The 12,718-nt window shown below is 37.7% G+C and overlaps 1 protein-coding gene across 2 annotated transcripts in view; it reads right to left on the bottom strand.

Moving 5' to 3' along the window:
- Rab7 (RAS oncogene family member Rab7) overlaps positions 1–12,718 on the bottom strand; it is a 214,614-nt gene that overhangs the window by 154,292 nt on the left and 47,604 nt on the right. The window contains exon 1 of one of the 2 annotated variants that reach the window (XM_067140911.2): positions 5,020–5,041. The exons of the other annotated variant lie outside the window; for it this stretch is intronic. The gene's annotated coding sequence lies outside the window, so the exon portion shown is untranslated. Of the gene's footprint in view, positions 1–5,019; positions 5,042–12,718 lie in introns of those variants that run through there. 2 annotated transcript variants of the gene reach the window in all.

Genomic DNA, 12,718 nt, shown 5'->3' with positions numbered 1-12,718 from the left:
TTACATTATTTACAAGGTGAAGACTGGAAAAAGTCCACAACTACTTGACTTCCGTCTCTGCCTTATAGATCAGCTACAAGAGGAATTTGCAGTGGAGAGGAAACCAACAAAAGGAGGTCGATCACCTTCAGGAGGAGACTGCTTGAGACTTTCTGGACGTCATTTCCCTAAACCAGTACCCCCAACGCAATCAAAGCAGAAACCACAACGGTGGTGTTTTGTGTGTCAGCACACAAAGAAGAGGCCACCCAAAAGGACACTAAGTGGATGTGTGTTGAGTGTGATAGACCCCTGTGTGTACACCCCTGTTTTGACGAGTACCATACCCTAAAGACATTTTGATGGGCGAAACTGTCAAGTCAGTGTGTTGCAAAGGCTACAAAAGTGATCACCTACAGAGAATAATTATGTTTTTGTTAATTTTATTGTTCCTTTCAATATTTTGAGAAAATATTATCTACGCCACTGAATTAAATTAAATTGAAGGTATCAGTTATGTACCATAAGTTTTAATTATGTAATTTTATTAATAGAGAATAGTTAGAATCAAAATAACTTAAAATCAACAATTCAGAATTTTCAAGAAAAAACTCACTCCTGGGGGTCTGTGTCACCAAAACCTCACTGATCAAAAGGTTAAAAGTTATGCTGAGAAATTGAGTATGGGGTATATTTGGCAGGAGGAATGGAAGGGGAATAATAGCAGAATGCAGAGGGCCCTGACAATGAGAATTAAGGACACTCAGATGCAGAATTCTTTGGAAGAATGTAGAGAAAGGCCTTCGCTCAGCCTATTCTATAAGGTCTACCAGATCTCCAACTTAAGTGTAAGATTCGGAGATGGAAGATTAAGATGGGATTTTATGGTGGCTGATGGGATTGCATAGAAATAAGGGATGGATCAGGAACAAAGAGAACTCACAGTGCATACTATGCGAGGCTAAGTATGATGATCTACACTTACTCTGTGATTTTATAGGGACAGAGAAACTAAGGACTAAGTTTGTAAATGTGAAGCAGCAAAAAATGTTTAGGCAAAAAGATGAGCAAAAATTACTGTATGGATAGCGAACCAGTGGAGAAATGACAGCGGCCTGAGTAAGTTCTTATGCACAGTGAAAAAACAATGTCTAAGGGAAATGCGAGGTAGTATATGATGTAATAACATGGAATGTAAGTAATGGAGGAGCCAACGTAAGTGGGTCAGTAGGTGATTGGCACTCAACACTTTATGTTATAACATCGGCGTGTAGTGGTAATTCTACCAGACATGCTGACAGGATAGAAGAAGGTTTTACATGGTTGTTCCATCGTTCTTTTCCTATCCTTTGTCTTAACTATACTTTATGATTTATACTGGTCTGTTAAGTAGCCTTAGCAGATTACACAACATTCCCCAGTACCTGGTTTGCACCAGACCTGATCCAGAAGTGAGCACTTCGGGTAGGTGCAGTTTTCATTTTACTATAATCCCTTATAGTGCATATTTAGGCACGTGAGAAGCCTCACGTTGCCGGTAATTCCTCCATTAGTTCAAAATCCATACTGTCTTGTGCGAAGCCTCACTTATGCTGGTAAGAATAGTTCATAGTTCTATAGGGCTAAGCGGCTCTCCAGTAGTGAGTTGACCGTGTGCCAGTTTGGTTTACAATTCAACTCTAATTATTAATATCATAGTGATTAATATTCTGTTCTTGCTTGGTTGTATGAATTTAAGCATTTTAATGGGCGAAGGCCTGTAAGTTCAAATAAATTATTACTATTATTACTTCTATCAGTATTAACATTCAGCTTTCGTAGTAGAAAAAAGCAAAAATCATTTAGTTTTATTATTTCTATTGATCTTAACACGCAAATATTGTAAGTTTCGATCTTGCAGCCTGATATTTAGGGTTGGGCTGCCAGGTGCACCACTGTCAACATGTGTCTCAGTTTAGAACGGGAGACTACACAAGTGTCCAGTATTGTCTATACTGTATTTGCTAATACACAGCGTATGTCGTACATGTTTTGTCTCTTATGAGACACATCCTCAGCTAAAAATACAATATAGAAATGAACAAGACATTAAAAATATGTGCAAGATCATTAATATGTACCGTGTACCACTATATTAGTGCCACGGTTCCCCAGCTGTATCACTAACAATGTATGTGCAAAATGTCTCCACAGCTGCGAGCCATGCGTCTGAGTGACGGCATTGGAAGGTTGAGATTTACGGAAATGGCAGATAATTTAAAAGTAGATTGATGACCTGATATCTTTTGGCTGTTTGAGACAACGTACAAATATAATATAGGTCAAGTGTAGCAAATAAAGGGGCCACTAAACTGGGTAGAACCAAGGTCTATATACACAGGTCAGGACAGGAATGTTACTTATGGAGCCACAATTTTGGGACTGAATGTGGACGATCGCTACACCATTTTCATGCTGCACACAGGCAAGTTTTGGATTTAAAAAATGGATTTAAGGGCACAAAAGCAGTTAAAATTAGTTTTATTTGCCTCAGACTACATGTAGGGCCAGTCAAGGTATTATGAGATGGACAAAAAAAGGGGGGAAAGATGAGAAATTTTTCTACCCTGATTAATGATCTCAACACTTTGCATGAATGATGATATATATTAGTCTTGCATCCATTATGATAAAATAATTGAAAAGTCTCCGAACAGACAAGTTTTTCCTGAGTGATGTTTTTCCCAACCAAAAAAATTTCATGCGTTCCACTTTGTATTTTGTTACTCTGGCTCAATCCAAAATTCCAGGAAAGAGTTTGTGGTTTTATTTGGTAGTGAAAGAGAGAACCACCTTTTTCAGCTTGAAAACACAATTTTAAGTTAAGTTTTTGATTTAAGAAGAAACTTTTAATAAAAGAGGTAAATATAAGACATCATGAGGGTAAAAGTGACACACTTCTAGGGGAAAAATGAGACAGGTGGCAAGTTGATTCTGTACCTAAATATCGTTTTTTCAAAATTCGTATGCACTGACAAAACCATGATCAAGAGAAAAAAAAGACTGGACCGAATAGCACAAAAGCAAAGCTGAGTATTCTCAGCTTGTGGGGGAAAAGCAGAAACTAGTTCACAAGAAGAATAGAAAGGGTATTGGTATTCAAAAAGCAACAGTTCCAGTAGTAAAACCTCCATCTAAGACAAGAGCAAAAGTTTATTCTTCTGACTCAGCTTCAAGCGAAGGTGAAGATAGGCAAGGTAGGGGTGACAGTCTTGATGAAGTCCAACTACTCATCACAGGTGCTGTGGAAATGACCATGGCAGATGAAGTAAATCCAGGTGACTTTGTACTCTTTGAAAGTTGTGGAAAGCGGCATTCCTTTCAATATATATATGTTGCCACTGTTCAGAAAGTTCTGGAAGGTGGAGATATGCAAATTATGTGTGTCAATTGTGTGGACAAGAACAAAACTGTGTTCAGGCTTAACGAAAATTATGTGTCTGTTGTAGAAAAGTCAAAATTACTGGGTAAATTGCCTGTCCCAATAATAACACGGAAAGGTAGATGCATAACTAGAACTCCTACAGTTTGTTAACCCAGTTTTAACCAAGTGAAATATCTCAGTTTTTCACCATTCTGATTACAATGGACACTATATTTATTTAGTATCATTGAAATTTAACAAATTCAGATATAAAGCTCAAGTATCATTTAATTACATGGTATAATGTCAATCTATACTATGTAATTTTTATCAGGAAAAAGTATAAAAATGTATCTCAAGCCTAAATTTGGTGTTATCGAAACATGGCCATTTTGTTCCTTCAATAAAACTTAGGAAAGGTTGCAAACTATTATACCCTGATTTTTTCTGTCTTCTTTTGACCCTAAGCTGTCTCACAATAACCCTATTAACTCTCCAACATGATGTTACAGTCTGCTACAATATTGTCTCACTTTTTCTCAGGGTTGTCTCCGAATTCCCCGTTGTGGGGTAAAAATGACACACATTTTTATTTATTTTTCAAAAGTTAATGAATATATATAGTAATCCGTTCCCAATGTTTTTTGTTACACCAGTCACAACTTATGATTATTTGTTTAATTGTCACTGCTGTAATTTGTAATTTATGAACAAAGTCATAAAAAATGTCTCATATTTACCCGGACTGACCTTAATAGCTGTCCTATAATCTGCGATTGTGACCACATGAACAAATTATATTTTTTGAATGAGTAGACCCAATTTAAGATACCTAAGCATGAGAAAAGTTACAGAATGTACAAAAACGTGGACAGTTAAAATGAAATAACATAGGTACGCAGGAGGAAACAAAATCATAGGGTATGGAACCTGACCGTAAACTGCTGATAGGAAATTACCTCAGTTCACAGTCCATTTTGGGCCTAGAACAACATTACTAAGGCCCGGATGTTTATGACCTAAAAATGTTAGAAATATACAGGCATTTATGGCCTAAAAAAAAGTATGAAAATATGACAAAATATGATTTTAAATTTTTTGGTCAAATTTTCAAAATCTTCAAAATCTTGCTGCTGTTTAAATTATATTGAAAATATACTTTTAAAATCTAGCACATTCAATAATAAGAATAAATAATTAATAATATTAATAGACATGGTATAGGCTTTTGGACTTATGCCACATTGACCAAAATGTAAAGAATTCACCTTTTTTTTTTTTGACAAGGCATAAGCCCAAAAGTCTATATCACGTCTAAGTACAGGCCATGAAAGCATCAATGGCAATAATAATATTAATGTTTATTACTATATTTTGGTCTGCCTCTGTGGTGCAGTGGTTAGCGTGATTAGCTGCCACCCTCGGAGGCCCTGAATCGATTCCCCGCTCTGCCACGAAATTTGAGAAGTGGTACAAGATCTGGAATGGGGTCCACGCAGCCTCGGGAGGGCAACTAAGTGGGGTTCAATTTCCCTCTCAGCCACCCTAGTTTTCCATGGTTTTCCACTTTTCCTCCAGGAAAATGCCGGGATGGTACCTAACTTAAGGCCACAGCCGCTTCCTTCCCTCTTCCTTACCTATCAATTTCAAACTTCCCGTCCCCCACAACGCCCTTGTTCAGCATAGCAGGTGAGGCCACCCAGGCGAGACACCGGTCATCCAACCCAGTTGTATCCCACGACCCAAAGTCTCGCGCTCCAGGACACTGCCCTTGAGGCGGTAGAGATGGGATCCCTCGCTGAGTCCGAGGGGAAAACCAACCCTGGAGGGTAAACAGATTAAGAAAGAAAGATATTTTGAATTTATTTTATTACTCAGTCCAGAGGTAACTCTCGACTGCACAGAATTAAGTAAAAGTCGCATTTTGATAGGCAATCGGAAAGAATTACAATAGCAAATGACATACATTTTAAAGTTTTCAAATAGAACCATCTATTTACTCGTAACACTGACTTGTAACGGCAAAAAGACTGCTCAGCATCACAGGACGTTATTGGAGCATATTTGAAATAAGTCAAATCATTAGAGTTCAATCGAGGCTCACCTTCATGGAATGTTGCTAGCTTGCCTTTAACTCGCTTTCAATGTTTTTCACCAGTTGAAGGGCATCACAGATTTTAACACCAGTTTCTTCTAATTATATTATTGTTGCTGATATTATGCTGAAATTTGACTTGATATAAACAAGATTTCCAGTCAGTGTGATACTTGAAACACAGCGTCTTGGCAGTTTTGATGGAGGAAGCTTTGCCTTCGTTCAATGCATTTACAACATCTTCAATAGCATTGTAATTGGTACAATGGTAGTCGTCAAGCCATGCTCCCCTACATTGTAATGTTTTTGTAAACATCGCATGATTGTCAAGTATTGAGAAGGTGTATTAAAAAATTTTGTATTTATTTTATGTGTAACTTAATACAGAACCAACTATGAAGTTTATAACCTTGAATATATATTTATAGAAACATAGTTTTAAGAAATCACAGACAACAATTAAGAGATGTGAAAAAACCGTCTGTGAGACTACTTCAATAATATTAAAATCAATTTTTATTTTTAAAATTTTCCACGTTTTCAATACATTTTCTTATCACATTAGAAATTCTACATTATTGTTAATTTCATAAATGGCTCAAAATCAAGAGAATATAATCAGGATCCTGTTTATACTTGAACTTGGATTACTCCTTAAAATATAATGAAAGTTATTTAAAATGTGCTTTCGCATTACAATAGGTGTCCACACTTGACTAGATGAATATGGCTTGTAGGATTATGTATATACATAGAGCAAAATACTGAAATCTAATATAAAATTATTGGAATAACACAAATATTAAGAGGTGTTGGCTTGTAGAATACAGCAGTCCTGTGCCTGTGGGTATATCCTTTTAAATTTATTTGAAAAACCTGCAAGTTACTTTTCATGATTTTATTATTCTTAAGTGTTGAATCCAGCGTGTTCCTGAAATTTTAATTTATTAGCATATTAAATGGATGCTGAGTTGGTTAGATGTTTGTTGTTGTTGTTTAAGTTGTAAGAATAACTTGCCGCTTGTCATTGACGAGGATCTAATGGGGGACTTCTACATTTAATATTTGGAGATGGAATCAGTAGCTTCAAGTTTGATTGAGTGCCTGTAACAAGACGAAATGTGGTTTTAGTATTGAAGAGTGTGTTATTGATTTAATGGGGAGACCGCGCTAAAATCTATTACTTTCCACCTCGTCTCCCGTGTGGCTGGCTTGTCTTGTTGACGGTACCGGATCGACTGGCTGTCGCTGAACTTGTACTTCACGTGTTGTATTTGTGCAATGCTTGCAGGGGGGGGGGGGGGGGGGAAGGGGAAGAGCGAGTGGACGATGCATTGTGGTTGTGAACTGCCTGCAGAGGGGAGTGGGTAGGGGAAGAGCAGGTGGGCGTTGTATTGGTTGATTTTAGGAGTTTTTATGAGTGGATATTTATTGACATTTTTGAAGATATTCTCTTTTGTTTCCAATATTTTTAATAATTGTGGGATAGGCTCATAAAAAGGATTGTTGGTGTCTATTGTATCGTTTAAATTGAGGTTTTTATTGAAATGTTGGTCTAGAAAATTGTAAATATTTTCATACTCATTCGTTTGCCTTTCTTTAACATTTTAAGGATTGTTAAGTCTTGTTCTATTGTTGTATAACTTAATTGTATCCAGTTTCTTTCATGTGTATACTCATGGCTGAAAATTTGTTGTGTTAATTAGCATTAAAATGTTCTAGATATCTTGTTGGAAAAAACTACAACCCGTCTGTCCGAGGTACCACAAAACATTGTGAGCATGTGAGGCTGAATATTGGTCATTACTGAAATTTACAACTTTATGGTTGAAGAATATACTTTGGTTGGTGTTCTGTGTTTTAAAAGAAATTTTGACTTCCTGGTTCTTAAATGGGTTCGAGACCTGATAAATGGATTGTTATATGTAAATGTAGCAAAAGTGGGGTTATTTTGTTTATCAGGAATAAGATTTGATATTAGCTTATTTTTGACTTTTCTTGATTATACGGTTAATCATTTCTATATGGAATCCGTTGAACTCAGCTAAACTCTTTGTATATTTTATATCTTTATTGCGATTTATGGGTTTGAGGGGAATTTTATAACCTCTATAAATTGGGCTATAGTATGCTGCTTGTTTGTGGGAATTAGGATTTAAAGAGCTGTTTTTAATTGTAATTGGAGAAAAAGTTTTTTTTCTATAGATTTGGTACTCGAATCCATTATTCTTGCGTGTAGCAGCGATATCTAAAAAGTCTACAGATTTATTGACTTCGTCTTCCTGAGTACATTTTATGTTCTGATCAAGGGTATTCAGGTAATCTAAAATGTTGTCACTATTGTTAAGTTCTTGATCTATTATGGAAAATGTATCGTCCACCGAACGTAGCCATAGGCTTAGTCCTTTTATTTTAGTTAATATTTAGTGTGTTCTAAGTGATCCACATAAATATCTGCCAAATTACCCAAAACAGGATCTCCCATTGATAAACCCTTTTGATGATATATTTTTCAATTGAAGGTGAAAAAGTTGTTTTTAACACAAAGTTCAATATATTAATAAATTCTTCTATTTCAGATCCGCTGAGATGACTGCTTGGTTAGATTTTCTTTAATAATACTGTGTTTCGTTAGTTGGAATATTAGAGAACACATGTTTAGGTTGTATTTTAAATTTTTCGCAAGAATCTATTGAGTTTTTTAATGGGGTAGGCCCTATGTTATTAAATTTATTATGTTTTTTAAGACAGCTATGTATAAATCTATAAGTCTTATAAGTTGGACTTTTTTTACTATTAATAATAGATCTTATAGGAATTTCTGTTTTATGAAGTTTAGGTAGCGCTCCCGCCATAGATAAGTTCAGGTTCATATTTATTAGTTTTTGTTCTTGTCCTTGTAATTAAAATGTTGAACTTTTAAGTAAAGTTTTTAGGTTGCACTGAATTTTAGCTATGGGATCTCTGTTGATTATGGAGAAAGATTTATCTGTGAAGAAAGCTTCAGTTTTATTAATATATTTGTTTTTGTTCATTATGACTGTAGTTCCTCCTTTGTTTTTGTGACTATTACATCATTCTGTTTTATTCTGCTTGTTAATTCATCACTGTTTAATTTTTGATTAGTGAGATTTTCTTTATTTCATGTGTTGTATCATTTTGTTGTTCGACAGAGTTTGGATATGTTGGATTCAACTTCAGCAATTGTTGTGATAGATATGTTTACCGTAAGTGGAGTGTTATTTATTGGTAGATTGGGATTCATTGTATCCATGTTCTGATTTGTTCTTTTCGAGTTGGTTTTTTGAGGCGTACGAGTTTTCCATCTAGTGTTTTTTGTTTCTTACTTAATATACTTTCTAATTTACTATTTACATGCTTTTGAAACAAGTTCCATTCTATGGGGGCTAGTTGTTGGGAAGCATTTAAATGTGACCTGTATAATTTTGTATTTAAGTATTTTTTTTTTAATTGTATAGCATTTTATTTTTTAACCAGATTTTGTTTATTCTATTTAGAATGTTATTCAAATTTGATGTCAAAACACTTTCTTTTTATGGATCTTGTGGGAATGGGGTCCACTCAGCCTCGGGAGGTCAACCAACTACAAGGGGGTTCGATTCGACACAGCTGCTTCCTTCCTTACTGAACAATCCTTTCCAATCTTCCCATTCCCCACAAGGCTCCTGTTCAGCAGTCGGTAAGGCCACTTGGGTGAGGTCCTGGTCATCCTCCCCAGCTGTATCCCCAAACCCTATGTCTCATGCTCTACGACACTGCCCTTGAGATGGTAGAAGTGGGATCACTCTCTGATTCCGAGAGGAAAAAACTTCATTTTTCTCTAGCAAAATTTATACTAACCTCACACAGCTGAGAATATTCCATTTGCTGCCATTTATGACATCTCCAATTCTGCATTCATTTTCCCCTGCTATTCTTATCTTTTTAGGAATCTAAATAATTTAGTCACTTTAGTCAAGTGACTTACTATCTGCAGCGACATAATAAACCATTATAATGTAAATCTCGTTACACTGGATAACACGCAGACAACAGCAAGAAGAGAGCATTGTTCCCAAAATGGCCGCTGCCCCAAAGAATTCTGGGAGTGTGACCAGACCTGTGTACATAGACCCTGGGTAGAATGTTAATAACTAGTTTGTAAAAGAGAGGTTTACATTTCGGCACAGGACGTAACAAGACCATGACCATGGTTCGTGAACAAAAAAACATGACATTATGCGGTATGTCCTGCTAGCGACCAAACCATTGGTTTGGATTGGTGAAGTCTGGCTAGTGACAAGACTACTGGGCTGGATTGGTTAGGTTTGGTTAGTGGCAAGGCCATTGGGCTGGATTGGTTAAGTCTGGCTAGTGACAAGACTATTGGGCTAGACAGGTTAGGTCTGGCTAGTGAGAAGACCATTGGACTGGACTGGTTAGGTCTGGCTAGGGACAAGAGCATTGGGTTGGGTGCAAGCAAAGGGGGTCTAGGAGCGTAAGCCACCAGGTTAGGGCCAAGAAGCGGTCAGTAGGCCTCTAGCATACCCTGGGACAGTATTGGCTAGTAAGAAGACCATTGTAATCCACTGAAAACCACTGATAGTGCGAACCATGTGACCTTGCCGCGGTGGGGAGGCTTGCGCGTTACAATGAAGCAGATAGCCAAGCCGCAGGGGCAACCATATCGGATGGGTATCTGTTGAGAGACCAGACTAAGGAATGGTTCATCGAAAGGGGGGTAGCAGCCTTTCGGAAGTTGCAAGGGCGACAGTCTGGATGATTGACTGATATGGCCTTGTAATAATACTCAACATGGGTTAGCAGCGTTTATAATGCTACACGGCTGAAAGCAACAGGAAACTACAGCCGTAACAAACTCCCGAGGACATGCAGCTCTCTCTATATGAATGATGTACTGATGATGGCTTCCTCCCGGGTAAAATATTCCGGAGGTAAACTAGTCCCCCATTCGGATCTCCGGGTGGGGACTACACGAGAGGGAGCAATCATCAGGAAGATGGATACTGACATTCTGCAAGTCGGAGCGTGGAATGTTAGAAGTTTGAATCATCGTGGTAGATTAGAGAATCTGAAAAGGGAGATGGATATACTAAAGTTAGATGTAGTTGGTGTAAGTGAAGTTCGTTGGCAGGAAGAACAGGATTTCTGGTCAGGCGACTACCGAATTATCAACACAAAATCAAACAGAGGAAATGCAGGAGTTGGTTTAATAATGAATAACAAAATAGGGCAGCGGGTAAGCTACTATGACCAGCATAGTGAAAGAATTGTCGTCAAGATAGACACCAAACCAATGCCCACCACAATAGTGCAGGTCTATATGCCTACTAGCTCAGCGGATGATGAAATCGAAAGAACATATGAAGAGATAGAAGATTTAATACAATATGTAAAAAGTGACAAGAATCTAATTGTGATGGGAGACTGGTGGTGCAGTGGTAGGCCAAGGAAGAGAAGGTAATACAGTAGGAGAATTCGGATTGGGACACAGGAACGAAAGAGGAAGTCGGCTGGTTGAATTCTGCACTGATCATAATTTAGTCCTTGCCAATACATGGTTCAAACACCACAAACGACGGCTTTATACGTGGACGAGACCTGGAGACACTGGAAGGTATCAAATAGACTTCATTATGATTAGGCAGAGATTCAGAAACCAGGTGTTGGATTGCAAAACTTTCCCAGGAGCAGACGTGGATTCTGACAACTTATTGGTCATGAAATGCCATCTGAAGCTAAAGAAATTGAAGGAAAGAATGCAAAAAGATGTGATCTACACAAGTTGAAAGAAAAGACTATGAGGGATTGCTTCAAGGAACATGTTGCAAAAGGACTAAATGAAAAGGCTGAAGGAAACAACAGAGGAAGAGTGGACAGTCATGAAAAATGAAGTCAGCAGGGCTGCTGAAGAACTGTTAGGAAGGAAGAAAAGATCAACTAAGAATCAGTGGATAACTCAAGAGATACTAGACCTGATTTATGAACGACAAAAATACAAGAATACTAGAAATGAAGAGGGCAGAAAAGAATACAGGCGATTAAAGAACGAAGTGGACAGAAAGTGCAAGGTAGCTAAGGAAGACTGGCTAAAGGAGAAATGCAAGGATGTCGAAGGTTGTATGGTCCTAGGAAAGGTAGATGCTGCATACAGGAAAATCAAGGAAACCTTTGGAGAAAGGAAATCTAGGTGTATGAATATTAAGAGCTCAGACAGAAAGCCACTTCTAGGGAAAGAAGACAAAGCAGAAAGATGGCAGGAACATATCCAACAGTTGTATCAAGGTGAAGATTTAGATAATTTGGCTCTGGAACAAGAAGAGGCTGATGAAATGGGAGACCCAATTTTGAGGTCAGAGTTTGACAGAGCTGTGAGCGACCTAAATAGGAACAAGGCACCTGGAATTGATGACATTCCCTCTGAATTACTGACTGTCTTAGTAAAAACTAGCATGGCAAGGTTATTCCTTTTAGTGTGTAGGATGTAAGAGACAGGAGAAGTTCCATCCGATTTTCAGCAGAATGTTGTTATACCTGTTCCCAAGAAAGCCGGTGCTGACAGGTGTGAAAACTATCGCACCATTAGTATCTCATGCCTGCAAAATTCTAACACATATTGCTTACAGAAAAATGGAAAAACAAGTTGAAGCTAAGTTGGGAGAAGATCAGTTTGGCTTCAGAAGAAATGTAGGAACACGTGAAGCAATCCTGACTTTACATCTGATCCTAGAGGATCGAATCAAGGAGGACAAGCACACGTACATGGCATTCATAGATCTAGAAAAGGCATTCGATAATGTTGATTGGACCAAGCTATTTAAGATTCTGAAGGTGATTGGGATCGGATACCGAGAACGAAGAATTATATACAATCTGTATAAAAATCAGTCTGCAGTGATAAGAATCGAGGGCTTTGAAAAAGAAGCAGCAATCCAGAAAGGAGTGAGGCAAGGCTGCAGTTTGTGCCCCCCCCCCCTCTCCTTTCAGTTTTTACATAGAACAGGCAGTAAAGGAAATCAAACAGGAATTTGGAAAGGGAATCACAAACCAAGGAGAGGAAATCATCTCGAGAAGCTGCTGAATGGTATGGACAAAGTCTTGGGTAAGGAGTACAAGATGAAAATAAATAAGTCCAAGACAAAAGTAATGGAGTGCAGTCGAACGAAGGCAGGTGATGCAGGAAATATTGGGTGGTATGAATAAAACGTGAGTACTTACTC

Source organism: Anabrus simplex, chromosome 2 (genome assembly GCF_040414725.1).
Source record: "Anabrus simplex isolate iqAnaSimp1 chromosome 2, ASM4041472v1, whole genome shotgun sequence".
NCBI classification, from domain to species: Eukaryota; Metazoa; Arthropoda; class Insecta; order Orthoptera; family Tettigoniidae; genus Anabrus; species Anabrus simplex.
The sequence above is the reverse complement of the archived record's forward strand: the minus strand, read 5'-3'. Positions and strand labels throughout refer to the sequence as shown.